The following is a 24,050-nucleotide window of genomic DNA, read 5'->3' as shown; positions in this document are numbered from 1 at the left end:
GGCCACCTCACAGCTGGGAAAGCTGCTGACATTCTCAGGAGAATATGAAGGCAAAGGGCCTGAGTCAGGGGAAATGTTATTGACCATTCTGTATAAGGCATGTATCCATCCCTAGGGGTGGTCTAGGGTCTTTCTGCAGATAGGTAGAAAAGAATGCTACCTGTGATACAAATACATCATATCCCCAAAACTTTAAAGGTATATGTTGTATCCTAATTGAGAGGAATCCTACCTTGGTAAATCATCTAAGACCATGACACAGGAGTCTACCAAATCTAAAGATAAGGAACAGTAAAGAACTTGTTTTAGAAGGTCAAGGGTAAGTGGCCATAGTGATGGTTCAATGTTTATGAGTGAGTATTGATCTTGCATATGATCTGAGTTTGGCTCTCAGTGTCCATACTGAGTAGCTCACAATAGGTTATAACATGAGCTACAGGGATCGTATGTCCTCTTTTCAGCTCCATGGGCATCTGACTACACACACACACACACACACACACACACACACACACACACGAGCAATTTATAATATAAACAAAATAAAAGTAAAACCTCAAGAGGATGCATGTAATCTACCATCCCCGAACTATTGAAACTTTGCCTCAAAGATATAAAATAAAATCAATTAACAAAGCCTCACAGAGTTTTAAAAGCACAGCCAAAACTTCCTAGCAAACAAGAATGGCTTGCATTCTTAGCTTGTGTGGAAACAGGTGGCTCTGCTAAGGAAAAACAAGGGGGTGGGGCCTGGATAAAATGGCAAGACTGTTTTAGCTCCCTATATGCATGACAGGACCAAGATGGTACACAAACTTGGCAGGTGATTAACCTACTAGTTAAGTCCTGCCAAACTCCCCAGCTTCATTTCAGCAGGACCTGAAAACATATATCAGAGAAGGAAAGACAGAAAGACAAAGAGAGCAGAAGTGAGGGGAGGAGCGGCATCCGTTCTCGTTCTCGGGTGATCATGGAAGAAAACAGGACACTCCCTCCTTTCCTAGGTCTACATATTCGAGACTTCAAAGGAGTGGTTTTTAATGATTTGATTTGTTATCTATAAAAACTATGGATGCTCCTTTATTTTTCTCCATCAAATGTTTTTACCTTCTCCACAGTCTGAATAAATCAGATAGAAGAGACTATTGTCTGCATTTTAGAGATAGGGACAGAGACTAGCAAGTTTTTGTTTCTTTTTCTAATTTTCTTTCAAATTTATGCATGCTCAGCACCGACAGCATTGCTCCAGCGTTTAAAACAGACATTATACCTGGGAACCAAAAATTAACTTCAGAGGCATGAAGACAGACAATAAGTTAAGAAAGATGAGGTAAGATGTGAGATATGTTTTGTCTTGGGTCACCTGACAATGAAGATGTACTTAATGGTGATCTGTTCAAAACAGAATTCAGGCAGCTATGCCACGGTGTTCAAAGGTAAGAAGGGGGAATCAGAAAAAAGAAAAGGTATGGAGTATGAGCCTCCTTAAATTATCTGTGTCATGGTCTTCCTGGGTAACTTCTGCAGCACTAGATATTACGACTTTCCATAAAGCATGAATTGTACCATGTGACATATATTTCAACAATATACTTTTAATCTAGTATCCTCCATGCTTGCTCAATATAATATGCTCACACAATACAAGCCATGTTAGAGTTTTCCCTTTACAGATGAGGACCTATTACAAAGCACTGGGGTAAAGCCAATTTCTGCAGTCACATGGATCAGACGATCTAAGTTTAGGCATCGCCCACCCTCTATGTGAGGTTCAGTCCCTGTGTTACTGTAAGGAGAATGTTCGTGACTGTGCTCACAGTGGAAAGAGGTGTGTGTAAGCTGAAGGACATTGATGGCTTTCCCAGATTGCACACTTCCTACACCATGTCTTCTTCCTGATGCAGGTTTCAAAGGAATAAGGTTGAGAGTCAGTCATCTAGGAGGCTTTACAATGAGACAAGGAAGGAAAAAATTAACGGGTCATGCTAAGATAGGGGAAGAATATGGCAGAATCCTAGATTTGGGAACAGCGTTAAATGCTTCCTAAACATTAAGGTCAAAAGGAGTCTGCAGAGCTGGGCTTACTGTAGTTCCTCGTTTTTTAATTGCTTAAGACTTTCAGAGCAGAAGTAACCAGGAGAGAGAAGATCAACTCTGAACCGCACTAAACTGGTCATATCACAGCTAGGGGCAAATGTGCTACCTTTTGTGAGACAGGTTTGGCAACCTATGTCATTTGCATAATTCTGCTAAAAAAAAAAAATCCAACTTTGAACATTTATTGTGCGAATCTCTAAGTTGAGACAGTGTCCTAGAGAAAACATCTGGAAGGACTGGAGCAGGAAAGCTGAGCAGCCACTGCGACTAACTGGACAAAGTAGATTCTCCCATGGGACTGTGTACCATGAATGTTTGTGGGTCACTAGAAGCACTGTGACAAAGTAATGGGAATCGATGGTGGAAGACACCCAGGTTTTAGGTTAAAGAGTTACCATTCATGTAGGTGTGACATATATAGGAACACATGGCTATGTACACATTTACAGATCCCAGCAGTTTTCTAATATTTAAAGAGATAGCAAACACTTCATTTGTTGTTATTGTTTCTTGTTGTTTGTTTGTTTGCTTGCTTGCTTGCTTTGTTTTGTTTTGTTCTTTGTAGCCCTGGCTGTTCTGAAACTCACTGACTGTAGACCAGGCTGCTTGCCTTTGCTGGGACTAAAGGCCTGTGCTACCACTGCCTGGCTTACAGCACAGACCATGCCACTTAGTGTTTAAGGGTAGAAGTTGCCAAGCACTACTTTAAAAATAAAATCTAAATACTTTGTTTTTGAAAATATAAAAGTGTAATAGTATAATTTTTCTTAATATTGTCAAGTGACAAAAAATCCCTTTTATTACTTCAAGTGTTAGGTGTGGGTGCTGTTTTTGTGGGTTTTGTAAGAGTACACTCGGTGCTTTATTTTGTGTTTCCCCTGATCCAGAGGAAGTTTCTGTGCTCCTGTCGTGAATCTATCTTTATTTTTATCATCTGTCTAGTACTTTACTTTACATCTAAACTGTGAAGCATAACTTACAGTGACTTTTTTTAAACTATTCAATTGCTTGAATCATTTTAAAACTTTGCATTCTTTTTTCTCAATATTCTCCAGTATGTTTATCTGGCTAATTATTTGCATTTTTTTGTTAATTAAATACCACATACATTAGGTTTTGACCAATATTTTTTAAAATGCATATGTAATAATAGAATATAGATTATCTATAGATGGACAGTTAGGTAGATATGAGAGTAATAGTCTATGTAAGAGAGAGTTCCCAATTATATCTAAGCTTAGGTCTGAATAAACTTTTTTAAAAATTCAGATAGTGCTAAGCAGTAACTTCATACTGACAAGCATTACTCTCTTAATCCCTTATGAACTACTGAGAAAATGTGATAAGTTGGCACTTCTGAGGAAAAAAATGAGCACACATATTTATTTATTTTAATTAATTCAAAAAATGAATAAGTTTTACCCATACAGAAACTTCACCACTACAAAATCCAATTAATTTATTAGCTACCAGCCATATGCAGCTATTTAAACTTTAACTACAACATATTAGTATATTCTTCAGTCAACTAGATTCCAAATATGTTACCCAAATGTGGCTAAAAGCTTTTTTGATAGATGGTACAGAGAACAATTTTAAGAACAATTAAGTTAATATTTATGTACCCAAGAAATTATTACTATTATCACTATTGCTAATATTATCTGTGGTGCTGTGGATTAGACACAGGCACTTGTAACAACTTGTTTGTAACCCCTGGGTCACACCACTCTTACTCATCCTTGCTCCCAGCCATCCACTAAGTACTTTACGTGCTTGCTTAGAGTCAGTCCTATTCATGCCCAAGCCATTTGATACTAGAAAAACCAACCGAAATACAAGTGTACAGTGAATAAGAGATGTTCTTCTAAGTTGAAAGTTTTAGAAAGAATAAATAAAATTCAATCACTTTCAAAATACTGTAGAGTTGAATGGATGGAAAATTAGAAAAAAAGACTCAAGGAAAAGAGAATTATTCCTACTTTTTCTTTCTAGTTAACGACATCCATGAAGCAACTGAAAATTAGAGATCACAGGTGACAAATCTTGTGACTTAAAGAAGATATTCATACATATATACATATACATATACATATATATACATTGTTAGAAGGTATATATTTGTGTGTATGTGTATATATAAAACTATATATAAACTTATCTATCTATCTATCTATATCCTTTTATTTATATTTATGTAAATTTTCTCCAGGATTTTTAGTTTTATAATGTATGTAACACATATGCACTATTTTTAGTTATTTTTTAATGAATTATTTATTAGGGCATAGGGAGATAGTTTAGTTAATAAGTCCTGTACTTGTAAGCATTACAATCTCTATTTAGTTCTCAGAAGTCAAGCATGGTGGTATGTGTTACTATCTCAGAAGAGGGAATGAAAAGACAGGCAGGTTTTGAGTCTTGCTGGCCACCCTGTCTACCTTAGTTGTTGTGCCCCTGTCCCAAGACTGCGAGAGACCATGCTTCAAGAAAAAGATAGAAGAATAACATTTAATTCTTGATGTCACACCCAAAGTTGTATCACATGTACATGCACATGTATACACACACACACACACACACACATACTTTTTTATGTTTTAATTAATCAACTCTGGACTCCACTGGACAAAATAAACAGCAAGTTTTCTAGTGCTCATAGAAGATTGCAAACCTATGTAATATGTTATTCCTAGAAACTTAGCCTTTTCATAATGGCTTTTGTCATTTTGAGAGGGAAGAGAAACACAATGGGGGTTTTGGAGGTTTCATATGAAGGTATAAATATGACTACACATAACTCACACTTTCCATATAGCATAGTTAAATTAAGATTAAGGCACACATATTATGAAGAAATAAGAACAAGCCTTGAGATCAGCCTTCAAGCATATTCCAAAGTTACTATAATATTCCTAATATCTCCTATACAAAATTGAAAGATCTTTAAAAGTCTACTTTGATTTAGGATTGTTCTTCTATGTCAGAATACTTTTATTTTATTGAATTTTTTTTTAAATTCATGAAAGAGCACTTGAATATGTCTTAAAACATCAATGATACAGCAAGAGTTGTGCATTATGAAAGAACTTATTTTTTTATACAAGGGTTTTGAACTTATAAATATTAGTGACTGGTTAGTTTCATAAATCTTCAAGCATTACCTCACAGGTCTTAATTAAGACTAGGGTGTAGAACCATCAGTTGCCGTTAGAATGCCTACAATACAATAATAATACATTGCAAAGTGTCTGGAAATATCTTGGAAAACACAAAACTTTACACTGAAACAAAAGTTATTATAATTTTGTACAGAGGTTCTTAACACAACCCATAAATATCCCAAAGTTCAATTAAATACAACAGGCATTGACTCAATACAAATGTGGTTCTTTCTAAATATGTAAAAAAGTAGAAAGGCAGATCACAGTCCCTTTGGGCACTGATTATTATTAATGGAACTTAGAGTAATTGCTATGGGAATGAACGGTGTACATAGACTTTGGGGAATCAAAACAGAAACAGTCTCTCTTTCTGCATCAGTAAATGTTTTGTGGATGAGCATGATAGTATCTTGTTATAAAAGTAGGTGTGCTGTTTATGCCATAGAGATTAAAGAACAAATTAAAAATTTCAGGGCATGCCATTCCTCATTCAGACATTTCACATCTATACCCTATGTGTCTCAGGAAAAAAGCAGGGGTCAGTCAGCCCATATCAGTACTAAATGGTTTTGTAGAGAAGTGGGGCATGGGTTTAAGGCTCACGATGACAGACCCTGAATCCTATACCTTGGGGAATCTCCTGTGCTCATGAGTCACTCTTTGCTAATAGGAAGTAAGAGGAAAAAAATGACTCACTTATTCTAATAGCTCAGTTTATGTGCTGCTGGATTATTTTCAAAAGGACTCATGCCGAGTAGTTTATGTGATTCCTTTATAGCTCCTCTGGCTAACTTAGTTCACAGTATTGTGAACTCTCAGTATTATGGACTTGGTTAGGTTTTTCCACCTAAGACTCAATCCCTTGCATAGGATGCTGGTTTGTGCTCTGCTTTGCTTTCTTTGCATTTTACATTAATGTCATGTGCTATAAAGAATGTAAGGTAAATCAGAGGCGACAGGAGAAGGGGCAAAAGGTGCTTTAAATATTATCAAAGTGCATTTACCAAATGAATTGAATCAACCACTCCGACTGTAAACATATCACACCATGACAGAAATAAAGTGGTAAAATATGATTAGTTAAAAATTGAATGTTTTTTGTTATAGACGATCCTTTATCTGATACAAATTATACAGCTCTTAGCATACAGTAAACCCTGCTGCCAATTTGGATGGTTGGTCCTATGTGACCCAATGCCTATCCTCAACATGTATTATGATTGCCTTCAATTTTAGGATCCAGTTTACCTATTTCTAACTTGTATCATCATGGTCCTAGACCTTGGTATATTTCAAATTAATCTTGTCAACTTTTATATTAATATTTGCCATTGAGTTTTATTCAGAAACATACAGGAATCTTAGCAGCCCTAGAGATGACTTGGAAAAATATATCATGTTCAAAGGCAAAAATATAATTATCAAATATAGCTTTCTCACCACACCAAGTTTTAAAACTCTTCTCAGATGCTATGCCCCTTGCTCTTCAGAATTTTTATTATTTCTATGTAAGCAGTGTAATGAGTTATAGTTTCATCTTCCTTAGGCTTTATTCCTAGGTATCTTCAATTCCAGTTCCCTTTTGAAAGTACATGCACAAGATCATAATTCTATAACTTGATATAATAGTTACTTTAGTGTGTGTGTATGTTTGTGTGCATGTGTGTGTGGGTGCTGTTCAGGTACTCACAGAGATGAGAAGAGGGCATTGGATTGCCTATAGACTGAGGTACAGGTGTTATGAACTATCCATGTTAGTGCTGAAAACTAAACTCAGGTCCTCTGAAACCTTCATAATGGCTGAGCCATCTTTCTAGCTGCCTATTATAGCATTTTATAGCTTATTTTAAAGTACATATCATAGTTGTCCTCTGTAGGACAATTAACTCTCCTGCATTGAACAGAAGTCAGGACTTGCTTTGCAATAGTATGTATTTGATCCTTTCAGTGTGTATATCATGTGACCACCAGATCTATGCAACCAGTATTGGGGTAAACACACACACACACACAAACACACACAGACACACACACACACACACACACACACACACACACACACAAATGAAATGAATGTTATTCTTCAGGGCTAATTGATGAAAAAGACATTCCAGCTAACTGCTTTCTTTCTTGGCTATTTCTCCCATATTTGTGCACAACCAACACTATATGACAGGATACCACTTCTAGGATACCATTTCTATTCCCCAATACACACCTTCTCTTTATTTCTTGGAGTTTGCTTTTGGGGGCATGATCTCAAAAAAAATCTTTCTTTCTTTTTTTTCTGAGACACTAGTAGTCAAGAATTAAGGTGACATGTATATGTATATATATGTATATACATATGTGTATATATTTATGAAACATGTATATTTATATGACATATGTCAAATTACTAGAGATAATTGTAGTTGCAAATTAAAATGTTTAATGTCAAACGCTATTTAAATTTAGAGGTGAAAATAATCTATGCAAGATGAAATCACTAACATATTGTCACACTAGAATACACTAAAACGGGCAGCAAACAAAATGTATTCTAAAATGTCTCATTTACATTATTACATGCTAATATAATATGCCTTTCTAAATAAAAATGTTTCCAAATTTTAAAATTACATTTTACATCATTTTTTAATCATTAAATTTCATGACCTCTTTGTGAGGTTCGTAACAGAAAAAAAATCAGTTATTTGAAAAATAAAGAATATAGAAGAGAAGAAAGACACATAAAATTAAAAATTCTGAGTTTTAAAATTATTAAATGAGACTTTTAAAGTGACCTATAATTGAAATTACTATTAAAAAGAATAATGGTTTATCTGAAAAAAATATTTACATGGTTAACACAGATATGGATTATTTAAAACTAGAAGCTATGATGAAGTAAGTATTAAGTTCATTCTACTTTTTATTTCAGAGAGAAAGTATTTCCAAATTTTAAATTGTACATATAGAATAAATCAAAACAGTAAAAATAAATCAATATATTACTGACTTAGAAGAGTCTGGAACTTAAGGTTAGGAAAATTTAATTGGGTCAATAAAGGAAATTCAAGTTTAAAAAAATCTTCACAGACTGAAATCTTATAGCCCCTTTATTGATCCTATAAATATATACTGTTTAAGATGTATAAGCATTAAAAGAATATAATAAAAAATAAGACTTGGACTTTGCCCTCAAGGAGCTTACAGTCTAGTATGGAAAATACAAGTAAACATATATATAGGTATAACATAAGATAGAAAGTGATGGGTCATGAGAAAATTCAGATAACATGAAATTTACTATCATTTAGACATGCTCTTTCTGTAGTATCTAAGTATAAAATAATAAAGGGCCAATAATCTATTTGAAAATGCCAAATTTTGTGATTACATTGATGAAAGGAACAAAAGTTTCAATATTAACACAACTTAATTGACTATGCATCCATTCTTTCGAATGGTAAACACAAAATAACAACCCATGAGAAATAGCGTTGTGCCGTTGCTTACAAGTAGACACAAGCAAAATCTTAACCATCAGGTCTGGAATGATCAGGTAAATGCATTAAGGCCTCATGTACTCATGACACATTACTTTCTTGCACAGAAATTGGCTTGGTCAGATTAAAGAGATGAAGAATTCCTCGATGGCTCAAGTGTGCTCCAAGGAAAGCTAGAAGGTTGTACAGTTAACTCCCAGGGTGTAACTCTAAACCATACAACCTACTACCTCAACCCGGATGCACACAGCTTCCAATGTTTCTTCAAACTCCTTATCATATCTTCAGTCCGCTCCTCCAAATATGGCGGCCAAATACCTAAGGGCTTGGCAAGGTTGTAGATAGAATATTCTAGCAGTTTACAAATCAACTTCAATTGTAGCTTACAGGACTACCCTAATGTGGTGGGTTGATAGTATAGGTCACATGAAGCATCTTCTGACATCTCCTTTACCACACTTCCATTAATGTGAGCACATTTAAAAGTTGGTAGTGTTAGGCCTTGATTTTGAAGAGAAACAGGTTCAAGTGTAATGTAAACACCTAGTGATAGACTGTACTCTGTTGTTGAAGTGGATAAGACACATTAACCCACTGAAAAAGTGTACTGAAGTTTCTTGACCATAGCTGTGCAGATTTTGCTCAAAGCCAGCTATTTAAAAACACCAACCTTTGGAAAGCAGTTTATTGCAGTTGAATTTAGCCTTGAATGGCTCTGCTACAAATCCTTCCAGAAAGTCAACAATTAAAACTTGCCTTGTAAGACATGAGAGGATTAGTATATACCTGAAGGACAATGGAGATACTACTGTTCCAAGGCTATGAAGAGTACTGGAGTATGAACAGGAGTGCACTGAGATGTGATGGAGCAGCAATTACCCTGTGCTTGGTCAGATCACCACACTGCCACAGACCCATAGAAACGAGCTTGTGCGGTCCACTTCACCACAAGATCGGATCTACGGGTTTATGCCAATGGGCATCGTCTCACATGGACATTTTACTAATGTAGCATCTGTTCTAAATATCTATTGCAAGTAGGGGATACAAATAAAATTAATATTTTAGTGTAAATATTTTTAAAGGCTGTACTTTCAGGATGCATATTCTCAGTTAAAGATGTTCAAAAATAACTGACTTAAATACAGGTTTATAAACATGAGGATTAAGAAGTAACTTTCAAGTTTTCTTTTCTTTCTTTTTTTCTGTTTTTTTTAGAGATTGATTTTGTCTTTAAATTGTGAATATTTTAGCATTGTTGTTAAACTGTTCTAATTAAGAATCTAATATATGCATAATGAATTATGCTGTTGTGAGGCACAGATATATTATGATAAGTCTACAACTAAAAAAGAAATTATTAAGTTGTATATGCACTAGAGTGATTATATTTATTCACATAAAACAGTGATTTTTGAGATTTAGTCACATTATAGCTTTTTTAAAAACAAATGAGATTTTGTGAAAAACACAAAAATCACAAATTCTACGTTATGATGAAATTAAACGTTTACAGTAGTGAGGAAAAAAAAGGTATAAAAAAATCCCTAAAATCAATGACATGATCAGTGTTATTTCTGCTATTCTGGACTGTTTACATCTGCTCATAGCACACCAAAGAGCATACATCCCCTTTCAACAAAACACATTTAAATTTATTTCTCAAAAACTATATCATTTCAACAAAACATACAGTCACATATAACTCCTTTGTTCAACAGGTTGAAACTAAATAAATGATTCTTAATTTTGTAAGCTACTACACTGGAAGAAAGCAAGCCAGTGAGCACACATGAAACCAGTTACATGTACTTTTTTAGGATTCTAAGCTCATCTGCAGCAAAATTATAAGTTGTATAATCGTTAATCATTTCACTCATATCTAAAATGATTTAGCTTTTCTTAATTATATCTTCATTGTGAAAAATAATACTGCATAGTAATTACTTCATGATTTGGCGTGTTTTGAAATAAATAAAAATAGAATGTATTTTATAGAGTTTAATACAGATAATTTGGCCTACACAAATTTTCACCATTATTTATTTTCAAATCATTCTCCTACTTATTAAAACTGTAGTAAATAATCAACAATCATGCATCCAATTGTAGTAAAAATATTTCATCATATATTTATACATTTCATGTCTAAAGAAAAAGAGGAAACACTGGTTGTAGTCTTTTTACTTCAAAATATACTTTTCCTTTGTTGTCTTACTAGATATATGAAAAAGATTAACAAACAAACTATGAGTTTATACCTTTCTCTCAGATTTTACTTCTTTTTCTATGGTATAACTACTGAGAACATATTTTTCTTTTCACTAATAGCTTCCTATTCAACCATCTTGTACCTGTATTGTATAAATCAAAGTACACATATGTCCTCAGAAAGATAGAAACTGGGCATTAATCACAAAGCCAAACAAAAGGTTGACAAAGGCAAATAACACTGTAAACTCTTGAAAGAAAACCATCAATAAAATTCCCCTCATAAAGGGAAGAACAATTTCTTATACCAAACACAAACATAGTAAATTTCTCATTAGTATTCTAGATTAATTATACTATACACTTGTGCCTTTTCGTTTACCTGAGATGATTTTCTCCTGTGGTCATTCTCTTCTCTTCTCATATGCACTTTAAATGTTCCCCTAAAACAACCACAAAAGGAAAATATCAGACAACTGCCACCTACAGGGATCATCTGTGTAGATTGTGAGCTAAGGAAGGAGGTGGCCGGGAAGAGAATAGTGTCAAAAGGGGGACACCCTTAAAAGTCTTTCTCTTAAGGCTTGGCCGAGCCCAAGGGCCCCACCCCAGGATACTCATATGACACAAAAATACTTTCACAGTTCGCAGCTACATGTTCATTTTGGTTGGCCTTGCTTTCACGGGAAGAGTTCTCAAAGTGAAAGGATGTGCTTCTTACGGAAGTGACTAGGTTCTTCACAATGAAGGAGTGGAAGCTGAAAAGAGCTATGGATTTGGCATGGAGCTTAATAAGATAATTAAGAGTGTGGAGATTAATGGCTCCTAAAATAACATTCAAAATGTTTTTTTTTTAACTAAATGATCAAGAAACATGAAAACAGGTTTATCAATATTAATTAAGCCTTTGGAGGTTGGCTTTCCACTAACAAAGGAGGAATAAGAGCTTATTCTGTAAATAATTAGTGAACAATAACTAATAAAGTCAATAAAACATTGCTTCAAATGTTATCTTTATATTAGGTCTGGGTAATGTCTGATAATTCTTTCACAATATAACCAAAATGAAGACAGAATTAACCAACTGTATAATATTTCTCTTTGTTTATCCTACATGTTTATGATATCATGAAGTATAATTTTAAAATCATAACAATTATGCTAAAGTTTACTTCTCATGGATAATATTATCATGTCAGTTCTTAATATGAAAATTGTAATCTTGACTGATACACAGTGCATGTCCCAAAGCATTTTTTCTTCTTTCCAGAGATTTTCCTGCATGTTTAGAAACACTTTTAATAAAGAAATTTTTAAAAAGGACATACCATCTAATCCTCTACCATTAAAAAAGGAAAAACTGCATTTTGTTACAAGATGGTGAATTTGCTCAGCAATTTCCTTCTACAGAGAAAATAATTAGAATGCAATGTGTTCACCTGCCGAGTCCAAGCAACTCAGAGCTTGAAGCAAGTTTGTACAGACTTTCCCCCTGCAACAATGAAGGGCAACTTCCAACGCTTCTCAACTGCTCTAGGGCAAATTCTTTTTCCTTGTATTTTTAGAAGTAGAATTATTAAGGAGCAAGCTATTCTTTTACTTCTCAACGGAGAATATGCTCTTTTTTTTATCCCCATTGCACTTCTACTACAACCGGTGTAAAAAGTGATTTTAGTTAGCATTCTATGGATGCATTTTTGAAGCAAGATCTCTTTATAGAACTTCGAGAAATTTCTTGTTTTGCATTTCAAATTGTGAGTTACAGAAAAGGTTTTACTTTCTTTACTACTGATTCCCAAGCCCGTTTCTCCACAAAAAACATTACTGGCCATCAAAATCAGAAATAAAACACACTACTGTCTGCCCAAAACTTCTGTGAACAACCAAAGCAAGAAGCATATGTCTATAGAGAGTTTTTCTATTTCCAGTTTAGTGTCTATACTAATCACGATTAGAGTAAGAAAGAAAAAGAAAAAAGTGTAAAGTGGGTAATGAGCTAAGAATAAACTGAAAGTGCAAGGACTATGATTTATGGAATAGAAAGCATAAAAAGAAACAAAAAAAAGTTATACCTGATATGAAAGTGCGGGTTCACCAAGTGCAATGTACTGCTCTTAGGCCATTGTTTTTGAAATAATAATAAAAAATAAATAAATAAAAACAAAAAAGGCTCATAAGTTTGTGTTGCCTTCCAAGCTGGTTAACGAAGCCCGATGTCTCACGAGTTGGACAAACCAAAGTTTGCTTTTTTTGGTTTGTCTCGGTTTGCATTTTTGTTTGTTTGGTTTTTTTTGTTTGTTTTCACGCAGGCATACCGCATCATTATCAGTATTTTTCAGCACTCTAGCGAATACTGAGAGGCTCAGGGGTTTTGTTTGGTTTGGGTGTGTTTTTTGCTGTTTCTTCAGGGCTCCTGGTATTTCTCAGAGAAGAAGGTCCAGAGGGCTTGTCTTCAGTCTCTTCTCCATATTCCAGGCACAAAACACTGCACAGAATCTGCACCAATCATTGCCATCGACTGGCAGCAGAATGGTGGAAGGTGGGAGAGACCCGGAATCCTTCCAGGCTGTGCTGACTTGAGAAATGAGAACTGCACACGTTCGTCTCCCGAACCGAAGGGGTGAAAAGGCTGGGTGCCAGTTTGCTACTCGGCTGCAATGATCTCATGCTTACTGCTCTGTCGTCGTCCTGTTCGACCAGTTCAAATGCCTGTTCATTATAAACCAAATACATACATAAATAAATAACCCAAGAACTTGAATTCTTCAGTAACCAACAAAAGGGTATTAACATAATTTTTTTAAAAAAAAAAATCAGCAGTCAGAAAAGGTAAAAAAAAAGTAAAAAAAGCACATACAATTTTAGGATTCACTTGTTATGCCTCAATATTCTGTTATTATTTCCTTTTCTCTCTTTCTTTAGAGATAAGCAGCCGAATTTATCAGGCGTGAAAGGGGCAGCCTCCTGGTGGCCTGCCAAAAGCCCAGAATAAAGGCGAAGTTGTGCTTCAAAGCTCAGTTGCTTGCTGAGTCTGGCTAAAGTCAAGTATTAAGATCCACCATTTTCTGATCCTTGCTAGAAAAGAAGAAAAAAGTCAGGCCCGTTTGCTGCTTCCAAGTCTCCGTTGGCACCATCACAAAATCTCAGTCGTCAGGTCACATGATTCTCTGCCAAATGTAGAGTGAGCGCATTCCCATCAACCATTCTGCTGATACTGCGAAGGCAGCTATTGTCTCGTTTAGACCCAAAGTTCAGCCCACTCTTCATTGAATTAGCTGAAAAACGCATCACCTTTGGGGGCTGGGAGTCATGGAAACGTCTACCTGGCAAGCTGCCCACTTTTTCTGCCCATCAACCAGAGATGGGATTGTGCTGCTTAACGCAGTCATGACTTGGAATGTGAAGAGTCGTCCAAAGTGAATCTCATTCTTACAACGCCTGTTTCATTTGCACAGAAAACTCTGCCTCATAGGAGAGAGAGAGAGAGAGGGGCGGGGGGAGAGGGAGGAAAAGAGGGAGAGGGAGAGAGAGAGAGAGAGAGAGAGAGAGAGAGAGAGAGATCTTTTCTACAAGAAATAGCAAATAAAGGTTTGAACATGCTAACTTTGCAACTTTGTTTCTCAACGCACCCAGACGATTCTCAAACCGGAAGACTGAATGCCCTGCCCTGAGAGTTTTCTTCATTAAAGGCATATCTAATGCTTTCTTTTCTGTAAATGCAACAAACCTAGCACATTTGTTTCATTCTCCCACTTTAAGACTTTGAAACAAAACCAAACCTCCCATTTTTCCTTTCTGCATTTTTATTACTTTCTGATTTTTATCAAGCACCAATTTTGTACTACATGGCCACAATATCCACTAGCAACAGAGATGCATTATTGTTACCATCTCCAACAAAGTGGTCCCCTGAGAGGCTGGGGTGTCTCTTCCAGCAGGCAAACCCCTGCCATTGGGTCTTGTGCTAATCTCCATTACTACCTAGCACAGCTGCTTTGCAAGTTTGCTGAGGCTGACACATGTGAGAAGTGTCCTTTCTGTTCTCGTACTGGCTGTGGGTTGCTTGTGTGGCATGAAAGATGCCTTTGAAAGAGTCAGGGAGCATATCAGCAGCTCTTAGGCAATAAAATGAACTGCTTCCCCCTCCCTGGTGAGTTTCCATTCTAGCATGCAATGAGATTTTCCCATGTACAAACATTTCCATACTTTCTAACAAAAGTGGAGTGAATTTAGTGTTTAAATATTTCCTTAAGCAGAATGTAAAGCCAAGTAGCAAAGTACGCATGGTTACCATTTAAGCCACGATTGAAAATTTTGCAGTGATTATAATATTAAAATAAATTATGTTTGTAGTAAGTCTAAAATTATGTTCAGTGCCTTATCTGAGTAATGGATACACATCTCTCTCCAGGAATGCACATATATTAAATATTATTTGACAGTTCAAACCATGACTTCTCTAAACATTATTTGTGAATGTCAAAGAACTAGGAACCATCCTATCAATGGACTTAAAGGTTATTATCTTATTCTCGAGGTCACTTTAGGAGAGTAGGGGTGAGTATCACATGTCCATATGAGAAACATCACAGAATCCTGCCTGTCTGTAACTGAAAACTGCATGCAGTTCTACACAGTAGAACTTGAACTTAAACATGTGCTGAAGTTTGCAGTTGCCTTTCTCCTAGACTGAAAAATTCTGGGCAAAATTTTCTAGAGTCTTAACCACAACACTAAAGAGAGTTGGGTGGAGGATTGTACAGTGCAAATTTAAAACCCCTGTATTTTCAGGGTGTACAAAGTAGGTGACAGACATAGAATGAGAAATTTAAATTCATAGTGACTTTTCAGTTATACAGCAATTAAGCACGAGTGTCATAAGCCAAAAGGATGAGATTCCTGTGGGGCATCATTCAGAAACTACTCTGAGATAAGAAAAGGTCACTGTAAAACAGTGAAGCTAGTGTCCAGAGGAAATTTATTAGAGTTCAACTCTTCATGAAACAAGCAGGAAGATATTGAAGAGAAGAAAGGAAATTCCTAATAAATCTGAACTTTTGCCTTTCAGTAAAATCTCATTAATTAGTTTCTAACAATTTTACATTTAGCCTCCATAAATAAACTGATGTAAAAGGTGCATGGTAGCCTCCCAATTCCAAATGGAAGAAAACAAAGAAAAGGAATGTAGCAAATGTTTGTGTTTAGGAGCATGGAATAAATATTTTTATTTAAATCTTCTATTAAATACCACCAATATCCCTGAAGAATATGTATAAAACAGATAGAAAGAGACTGTGACAGAGTGAGAGACTATGGAGACAAAACTGCGGACTTTGGGTGTGAGGACTGGCATGCTCCTGTGTCCTTCACCTTTGCTTTGGCTGGTTTTTGTCTGTTTGCTTTTGATTTTGGGGAGTTTGGTTTTTTTTGTTGTTTGTTTTGTTTTGTTTTGTTTTGTCACTGGATCAGAAGAACAGTGGCCCACAATGACAGTAACTATTGGGACAATGCTGTTTTAATATTTCTTTCCAGTTTGTTTTGTTCAAGATGGGGTTTCTCTGTGTAGCCCTGGCTATCCTGACACTCACTGTAAAGGTCAAGCTAGCCATGAACTCAGAGATCTGTTTCCCTATGCCTCCTGAGGGCTGGGATTAAAGCCATACACCATCATTGCCCAGGTAGGCCATTGCCATTTTCTATAGTCAAACACCATAGAAGGAACTGTGGTTGTAGTCTAACCCACACTTACAAATGTTAGCTTGGAAGCCAAAATGCTGCTAAGATAAAGAGTCCAGATGCCCTTTCCTCAACATTACCAGAATAGTACAAGCCAAGACTAAAGAGTTCATGAAAGGGGTCTTGGGGGAGGGGAAACAAATGAAAACAAATGTAATCACACACACACACACACACACACACACACACACACACACACTCATGTATGCATATACATGCACAAAGATGCTGTGGCAGTATGCATTAGTTTTAGGCTAGTATAATTTGGAGTTTGAAAGAAAGAAAGAAAGAAAGAAAGAAAGAAAGAAAGAGAAAGAAAGAAAGAAAGAAAGAAAGAAAGAAAGAAAGAAAGAAAGGAAGGAAGGAAGGAAGGAAGGAGAAAGAAGAAAGAAAGGAAGAAATAAAAGAGTTAAAATAGTTTTAAAGTTTCTAATCGGTACATCTTCAAAATATAGAAAAAAGTAAATGAAATAAACATAAGCCTAGAAAACTAACCTCAGAGCATTAACAATTGAAATAACACAGACAGTGATACATTTGTTTAACCATTTATTAATTTTAAAACAAGATTATATTCTGGAGCTTAAGTTATTCACAAATTCCTAGTCTTCCTGTCCCTATCTTGTGGCTATTGGTGTTTCAAGAGTGCATCGTCACATTTAGATTTCACAAAGTAGGTTTTGGTTTTTTATATATTTTGCTTGTTTGTTGTTTTTTGCTACAACACACTCAAAATAGACGTCGATTGTCAGCCATTCATCCATCAGATTTAACTCTTTAAAATAAAATTAAAATTAAAAAATCCCAGTCTTCCATCCTGAAATATCTTATCTCAATCCACTCAAAGCTATTCAGCAGTTTCCTAAAAGTAAATTGCCCAGGTGCGGATGACTTCCAGAGACAACACTAAACAATACTGACAGACTTAACACCAATTCTATACCATTGTTTTGATGAAATTTAAAACAGATAGTGGCTTTCTTTCATTTCCTAAGACTAATTACTGTCCTGATTTTAAATCCCCATGAGAAAATCTCTAAAGAGAAAAGCTACAAACTAACAGCATTCATGAATATAAACACAAAAAATCTTTAACAAGCTATTAGTTAATTCAATTAAACAAGATATAAAAAATACTACATAGCATAAGATGATAAAGTTTATTACAAGAATGCAAATTCTGATCAAAACCCACAGAAATACCTTACAATATTTAGGGCTAAATAACAAATATCAAGTAACACCATTTGACAAAATGGTCATCCATTCATGTGTGGTTTAAAATATAATCAGGAAAAAAAGCAAAACGTTAATTGATAGAGATTTCTAATGACAATGATAAAGTGTCTTGTATTAATATTATATTTATATTTAATGTTAAAATACTGAATACTGTCTTCACTAAGTTCAGAATCAAGGATGCTCAAACACTGATTCAATACAATAGTTCTGTAAGTTGCAGGTAGGAAAACAAAACAAAACATCAATAACAAGAAAACAACAAAACAAAACAAAAACAGAAGTAAGGAGAATGAGTAGAAGAAGGAGAAAAAAGAGGAGAACATGAGATAAGATAGAAAAGAGGGAGAAACAGATGAAGAATACACAATACAAATAAGAACTAGTCAAAAAGCAGAAGTAGATATAAAATTATGAGATATGAATGTTAGTATTTGCTCTTCGTCCCTCCTTCTTCTGTATTGATAGTCTCTGCTCCTCCCCACATGGCAGTCTCTCTCCTTGATTCCATTTCCATGTTACATTGCCTGTATCCTGATCTTTCTTTCCAAACCTTCCCTCCCCTCTTATAGTCCCTTTATACTGTTGGATACTCAGATCCGAGGATTTGAAGGAACCACAAATGAGAGAACATGCAGTTTTTATCTGAGTTACCATGCCCAATACAATATTTTCCAGGTCTAGTCACATACCTGAGAGTTCACAACATTTTTTTTTCTTTATAGCTAAGTAGTATTCCATGTTCATATGTGTTACATTTTCATTTTTAACTTATTAAACACTTAGGCTGTTTCCATTTCCTGGCTAATGAGTATATGATGACAATGACAATTATATCCAGTGGATGTGGAATTTTCTGGGCATGTGCTAAGTAGAGGTATTGTTGAATCATATGGTAGATTTACTTTTCATGGCAGCCCTTTGATGATCCTTCATATTGATATCCAGAGTGGCTGCACCAATTTACATTACTCCAAGAGACTTAGGGTTTCCCAGTCTCACCACGATTTGGATTTACTTGTTTTGTTGATCTTAGCCATCCTGTCTCTAAGTTGCTTGAATTTACATTTTCCTAGTTGGTAAGGATGATAAACATTAGAGGTATTTCTTGATTCTAGCCGTTCTGATCGATGTGAGGTGGACTCTTAGAGTTGTTTCGATTTGTATTTTCCTGATGACTAAGGGTGTTGAACATTTAGGTATTTCTCAGCCACTCACGATTCCTCTGCTGAAAACTCTGTTTAGCTCTGTACCCCATTTTTAATTGGGTTATTTGGATGGTTAGTTTCTAATTTCTTGAGTTCATTATATATTTTGGATATTAGTCCTTCATCAGATGTAGGGTTAGTGAAGATCTTCATTTTTTTTTTTCCTCTAAAGTGAGTGTCCTTTGACTTTCAAAAGCTTTTCAGTTTTATGAGGTCCCATTTATTAATTCTTGGGCTGAGCCATTGGTATTCTGTTCAGGAAGTTTTCTCCTGTACCAATGACCAGTTCAAGGCTATTCCCCACTTTCTGTTCTATTAGATTTAGTCTATCTGGTTGTGTGCTGAGGTCTTTGATCCATTTGGACTTAAGTTTTGTACACGGTAATAAATATGGATTTATTTGTATTCTTCTACATGCAGATATCCATTAAACTAGCACTATTTGTTGAAGATGCTCTCCCTTTTCCATTGTACGCTTTTGTCTTCTTTATCAAAAATCAAATGTCTGTAGTTGTGTGGGTTTAGTTCCAGGTCTTTTATTCAATTCCATTGATCAATGTGTCTGTTTCTATATCAATGCCATGTAGTTTTCATTACTATTGCTATGTAGTATGGCTTGAAGTAAGCAATAGCAGAATTCCTAGTGGAGGGATGTGGTCAGCAACAAAACCTTTGACCCAAAATGTGTCCTGCCTTCAAGATGTGCAGGGACAAAGATAGAGCAGAGACTGAGGGACTAGCCAACCAATGACTGCCCCAAACTGTGACCCATCCGGTGGCAAGAACCAGTCCCTGAGACTATTAACAATATCCAGTTATGGTTGCAGACAGGAGTCTAGCATCACAGTCCTCTGAGAGATTCCAACTAGTGGCCAATGGATAGAGAGAGGCAAAGCTCACGTGAACCCAAAGATTAGATGGAGCTTAGGGAGCTGAGATTAGGATTAAGGGACCCAAAAAGGACAAGGGATTCCACAGAAAGGCCAGCAGAGTCAATTCACCTAGACACTTGGTGCCTCCCAGAGACTTAACCAAAGAGCAAGCATGGGCTAGACATAGGCCCCCTGCACATATGTAACCAATGAGCACTTGGACTTCATGTGGGTCTCCCAACAACTGGAGCAAGGGCTGTCCCTGAGTCTGCTCTCTCCCTGGACTGCCTTGTCTGCCTCAGTGGGAGAAGATGTGCCTAGTCCTTTGTCAAACAGTGGGGGAAATGTGGAGGGAGGGTTGTGTTAATGGGGGGAGGGTCACACCCAGAGAGCACTACTTTTTCTCAAAAGAGAGGGGGAAGGTTGAATGGGGAGAAGGCTTGCATGAGAGTATACTGGAAGGAGAGGATGGGCTGATATTGAATTGTAAAGTGAATGAATAAATGAATTTTAAAAAGACATTCATGTATGTGTGTATATATATATGTGTATATATATATGTGTGTGTGTATATATATATATATACATATATATATATATATATCCAGATATTTGGAATAAAGTTATAAAAATAATAATATAAAATAATTACTATAATAGTACTTTTTATTTTCCTGTAGGAATTGTTGCTTTTGAGGATTGCTGACTCTGCTTGCTAATATAGGCCTAGTCCTGGCAGCTTCTAGCCTCTGTACAAGCTAATCTAGCCCTAGAGAGTTATCAGCCCCTGATCCATTCCATTTCTTGTTCTTTCTGAACTCAGGTTGGCTTGTTCAACTTAGCTTTTCAGGCTCAAAACTCCTCTTGATGCTGACTAAACCATTCTGGCTTCTTTAGGCTTCTTCTGAATTGTTCTGCTTGGCTTCATACTAACATTCGTAATATGTTTTCATCTTTTGGTTCCTTTTCCTTCTCTTCTGGCTCTTTGAACTTCACCTATGTCTCTATCAACCTGTCTCTATAAAACACTCTCTGTAAAACTACCTCTTTCCTCTCTTTGCACTACTCCTCTTCCCTTTCTGCTCTTCATTTCATTCCTATTTCAAAGAATAGGGATGAACTAATTAGACATGAGAAGGCTAAAATGAACAGTAAAAGACAGAAATGGAACTTTACCTTAGTTTTCATCCCTTTAAATGAAATTCAAAGATTAGATATAAGGAAAAGTCCATAGAACATATAAACAAAAAGAACACAAAACAAGACTTTTAAGATGTATGGTTAGGTGGGGTGCCTAGAATCCACACAAAAATTAACATACAAGGATTTGGGCATCTTATGTGGCTCAATCTGAATAAGAGAATTATGGGCAACTAAGGAATGCTGAGAGCAGAAACAGTCTTCCAGAAGGTTGATTATTGTCCACACTATTTCTTCAATAAGAAGTTGTGTGTGTGTGTGTGTGTGTGTGTGTGTGTGTGTGTGTGTGTGTACTGATAAAGAGAAAGGATCCCTGAACTTGATTGAGGGAAAGCAAGAGGAGGGGCATAGGAAGGTTTAGAGAGAGGTTGGAGGGAGAAAGGGGAAAGAGATGTAACCATATTTTAATTTCTAATAAATATTTTTAGAAAGAAAAATCGATCCAATGGTCTATTAAAATTAAACATTTCTATTTCTTAAAAGGATCCACTAAGAAATTGAAAATGTAAACAACTGATTGTAAGAAAATATTTTCAAGCCACCTACTCAATGAAGTACCAAATGGCAGAAGATATGAAGCTGATTTGCAACTCTGAAAGCCTTAATCTAAAAGGAAAATGGACAAAAAAAGTGAAGAGATTTCCACACCAACAAAATAAACAGATACTTCTAAACATACCAATGGAGTCGAAAAATCATTAGCTAATCATTAACCATATAAAGTGAAAAGTAAGTCCACAGAGAGACAGTGTGTGTTTATTAGAAGAGGTGAAAGTAAATATCTAACACTGACTGTACTAAAGATATACTGACTCGTGTCAACACTTCCTGTAGGAGACAAAGCTCATGCTACCACTCAGAAAGGAGTTAAGCATGTTATTTAAGATCCAATAATAAAGCCAGCATGATGCCTTATTAGCAACAACAAACTCCACAATGTTCTCTGCTGGCCTCCACAGGCATACAATAACATGTACATGCACACAGACATGCATCTCTCTTGTTCATATGATAATAACATAATTCAAAGATCATATGTTTGATTCCTGGGTATTTACTCACCCACCCACAAAAAGTGAAAAATTATGTTGACACAAAGTAAGAATGCTTTAAGAAGCATATTCATAATGCTCAAAAACTGAGATATCCAGATATTTTTCAACTGATGACTTATTAACATCAACCAGAATGTTCATGAAATAAAATATCATTCAGCAAGGAACTCAAACTGACTAACAGTCTATTCAATGGCCTTGATGGCTGTGAGAGAATTATATTTGGTGTAAGGGAACAATGCTGAACATTATTTGATTGCATTTCTACACTTTTCAGAATTTCAAAGAAGTAGCAAACAAAAAAACTTAAGGCATTCAGGCTTGGTTTGCAGTGAGAGGTGCATAGGTATCTTCAAGAGCAGTGGAAGGGATTGATCATTAGGGTGCCAGAAATTACCAATAACAATGTCGAGAACGTCATTATACCACTGCACTATAATAATTTTCAAAAAATTACTAGTGAGGAATGTAGGATAAATAATAAATAGTATACCCATTTTCCCTTCTCATAATGCACGCAAGTTCTCAGCTACCTCCAAATGAGCAGTTGGAATCTTTCTAAAGAGTAACTCATCCATATCAGTAACTGCTTTACTTGTTATTTGAACCTAGGTTTCCCCTAGTTTTACTTTCATGAGCACAAACAAAATTCATGCAAATACAGGTTTCTTTTAATACAACATTACCCATCATGCACTAGGAATAAAAGTACCATATTAAGGAATGATGACTTAATGTTTTAAATATATATATATATATGTATATATATAGTTAGTATAGATTTATAAATCTCAATTTTATTATTCTAAAATAGAAAAACAATATGGTATACAATTATCTGTATGTTAATATTTATTAATATTTTTAAAATATCCCCTTTGATATTTTCACATAGCTAGACATTTTCAGATATAAAGATTTGGCTCTCAAGTAAATGGCAGACTTGTTAGAGTCTTGACTGGTTTAAGAATTGGCATACATTCTGCCTACAAGATATACAGGAACAAATATGTAGCAGAGACTGAGGGAATGGCCAATCAGTGACTGTCCCAAGTTGAGACCCATCCATCCTATTGGCAAAACCCAGTCCTTGGCACTATTCATGATACTCTGTTATGGTTGCAGCCAGATTCCCAGCACAACTGTCCTCTGAGAGGATCCAATCAGCACCTGACTGAAACAGATACAGAGACCCACAGTCGAGCATTAGACAGATTTCTAAACAGGAAGAGTTTGGGGAAATATTGAAGGGTCCCAAGAGATTAGAAACTCCACAGGAAGACCAACCGAGGCAACCAACCTGGACCTTTGGTGCCTCCCAGAGATTGAACTACCAACCAAAGAGCATACATGGGCTGGTCCTAGACTCTTGCACACATGAAGCAGATGTGTATCTTGATCTTCATGCAGATCACCCAACAGCTGGAGAAAGGGTTGTCCTTGAATCTGTATCCTGTCTGTCGATCTCATTCCCCAAAATGAGCTACCTTGTATAGCCTCAGAGGGAGAGGATGTCTCTAGTCCTGAAGACTTGATGTATCATGGTTGAGTAATAAATACTCAGGGGATCTCCTCCTTCTCAGAAGAGAAGGGGAAGGATGAATGAGAAGAGGAAGGGGACAAGTGGGAGAATAGGGGGCAGATATTGGGATTTAATGTGAATAAATAAATAAATGAATGAATAAAAAATGACATACACAAATCTCTGCTATGAAACCACATGAAGTCTATCATAATGACCTGAAAAATCTAATTTGAGACTTAGCAACCCAACAAT

At 35.8% G+C, this 24,050-nt stretch overlaps 1 long non-coding RNA gene across 6 annotated transcripts in view; it reads right to left on the bottom strand.

Moving 5' to 3' along the window:
• LOC116086070 overlaps positions 1 to 24,050 on the bottom strand; it is a 503,346-nt gene that overhangs the window by 131,689 nt on the left and 347,607 nt on the right. For 3 of the 6 annotated variants that reach the window (XR_004116812.1, XR_004116813.1, XR_004116811.1), the window contains exons 8-9: positions 13,036 to 13,672; positions 11,346 to 11,406 (exon numbers count right to left, since the gene is read on the bottom strand). This is a non-coding gene — a long non-coding RNA (uncharacterized LOC116086070). Of the gene's footprint in view, positions 1 to 226; positions 11,407 to 13,035; positions 13,673 to 24,050 lie in introns of those variants that run through there. The other 3 variants (XR_004116808.1, XR_004116810.1, XR_004116809.1) reach the window with 1 other exon arrangement.

The sequence above is a fragment of the Mastomys coucha genome, unplaced genomic scaffold (assembly GCF_008632895.1).
Source record: "Mastomys coucha isolate ucsf_1 unplaced genomic scaffold, UCSF_Mcou_1 pScaffold12, whole genome shotgun sequence".
In the NCBI taxonomy this organism is placed as follows: Eukaryota; Metazoa; Chordata; class Mammalia; order Rodentia; family Muridae; genus Mastomys; species Mastomys coucha.
The sequence above is the reverse complement of the archived record's forward strand: the minus strand, read 5'-3'. Positions and strand labels throughout refer to the sequence as shown.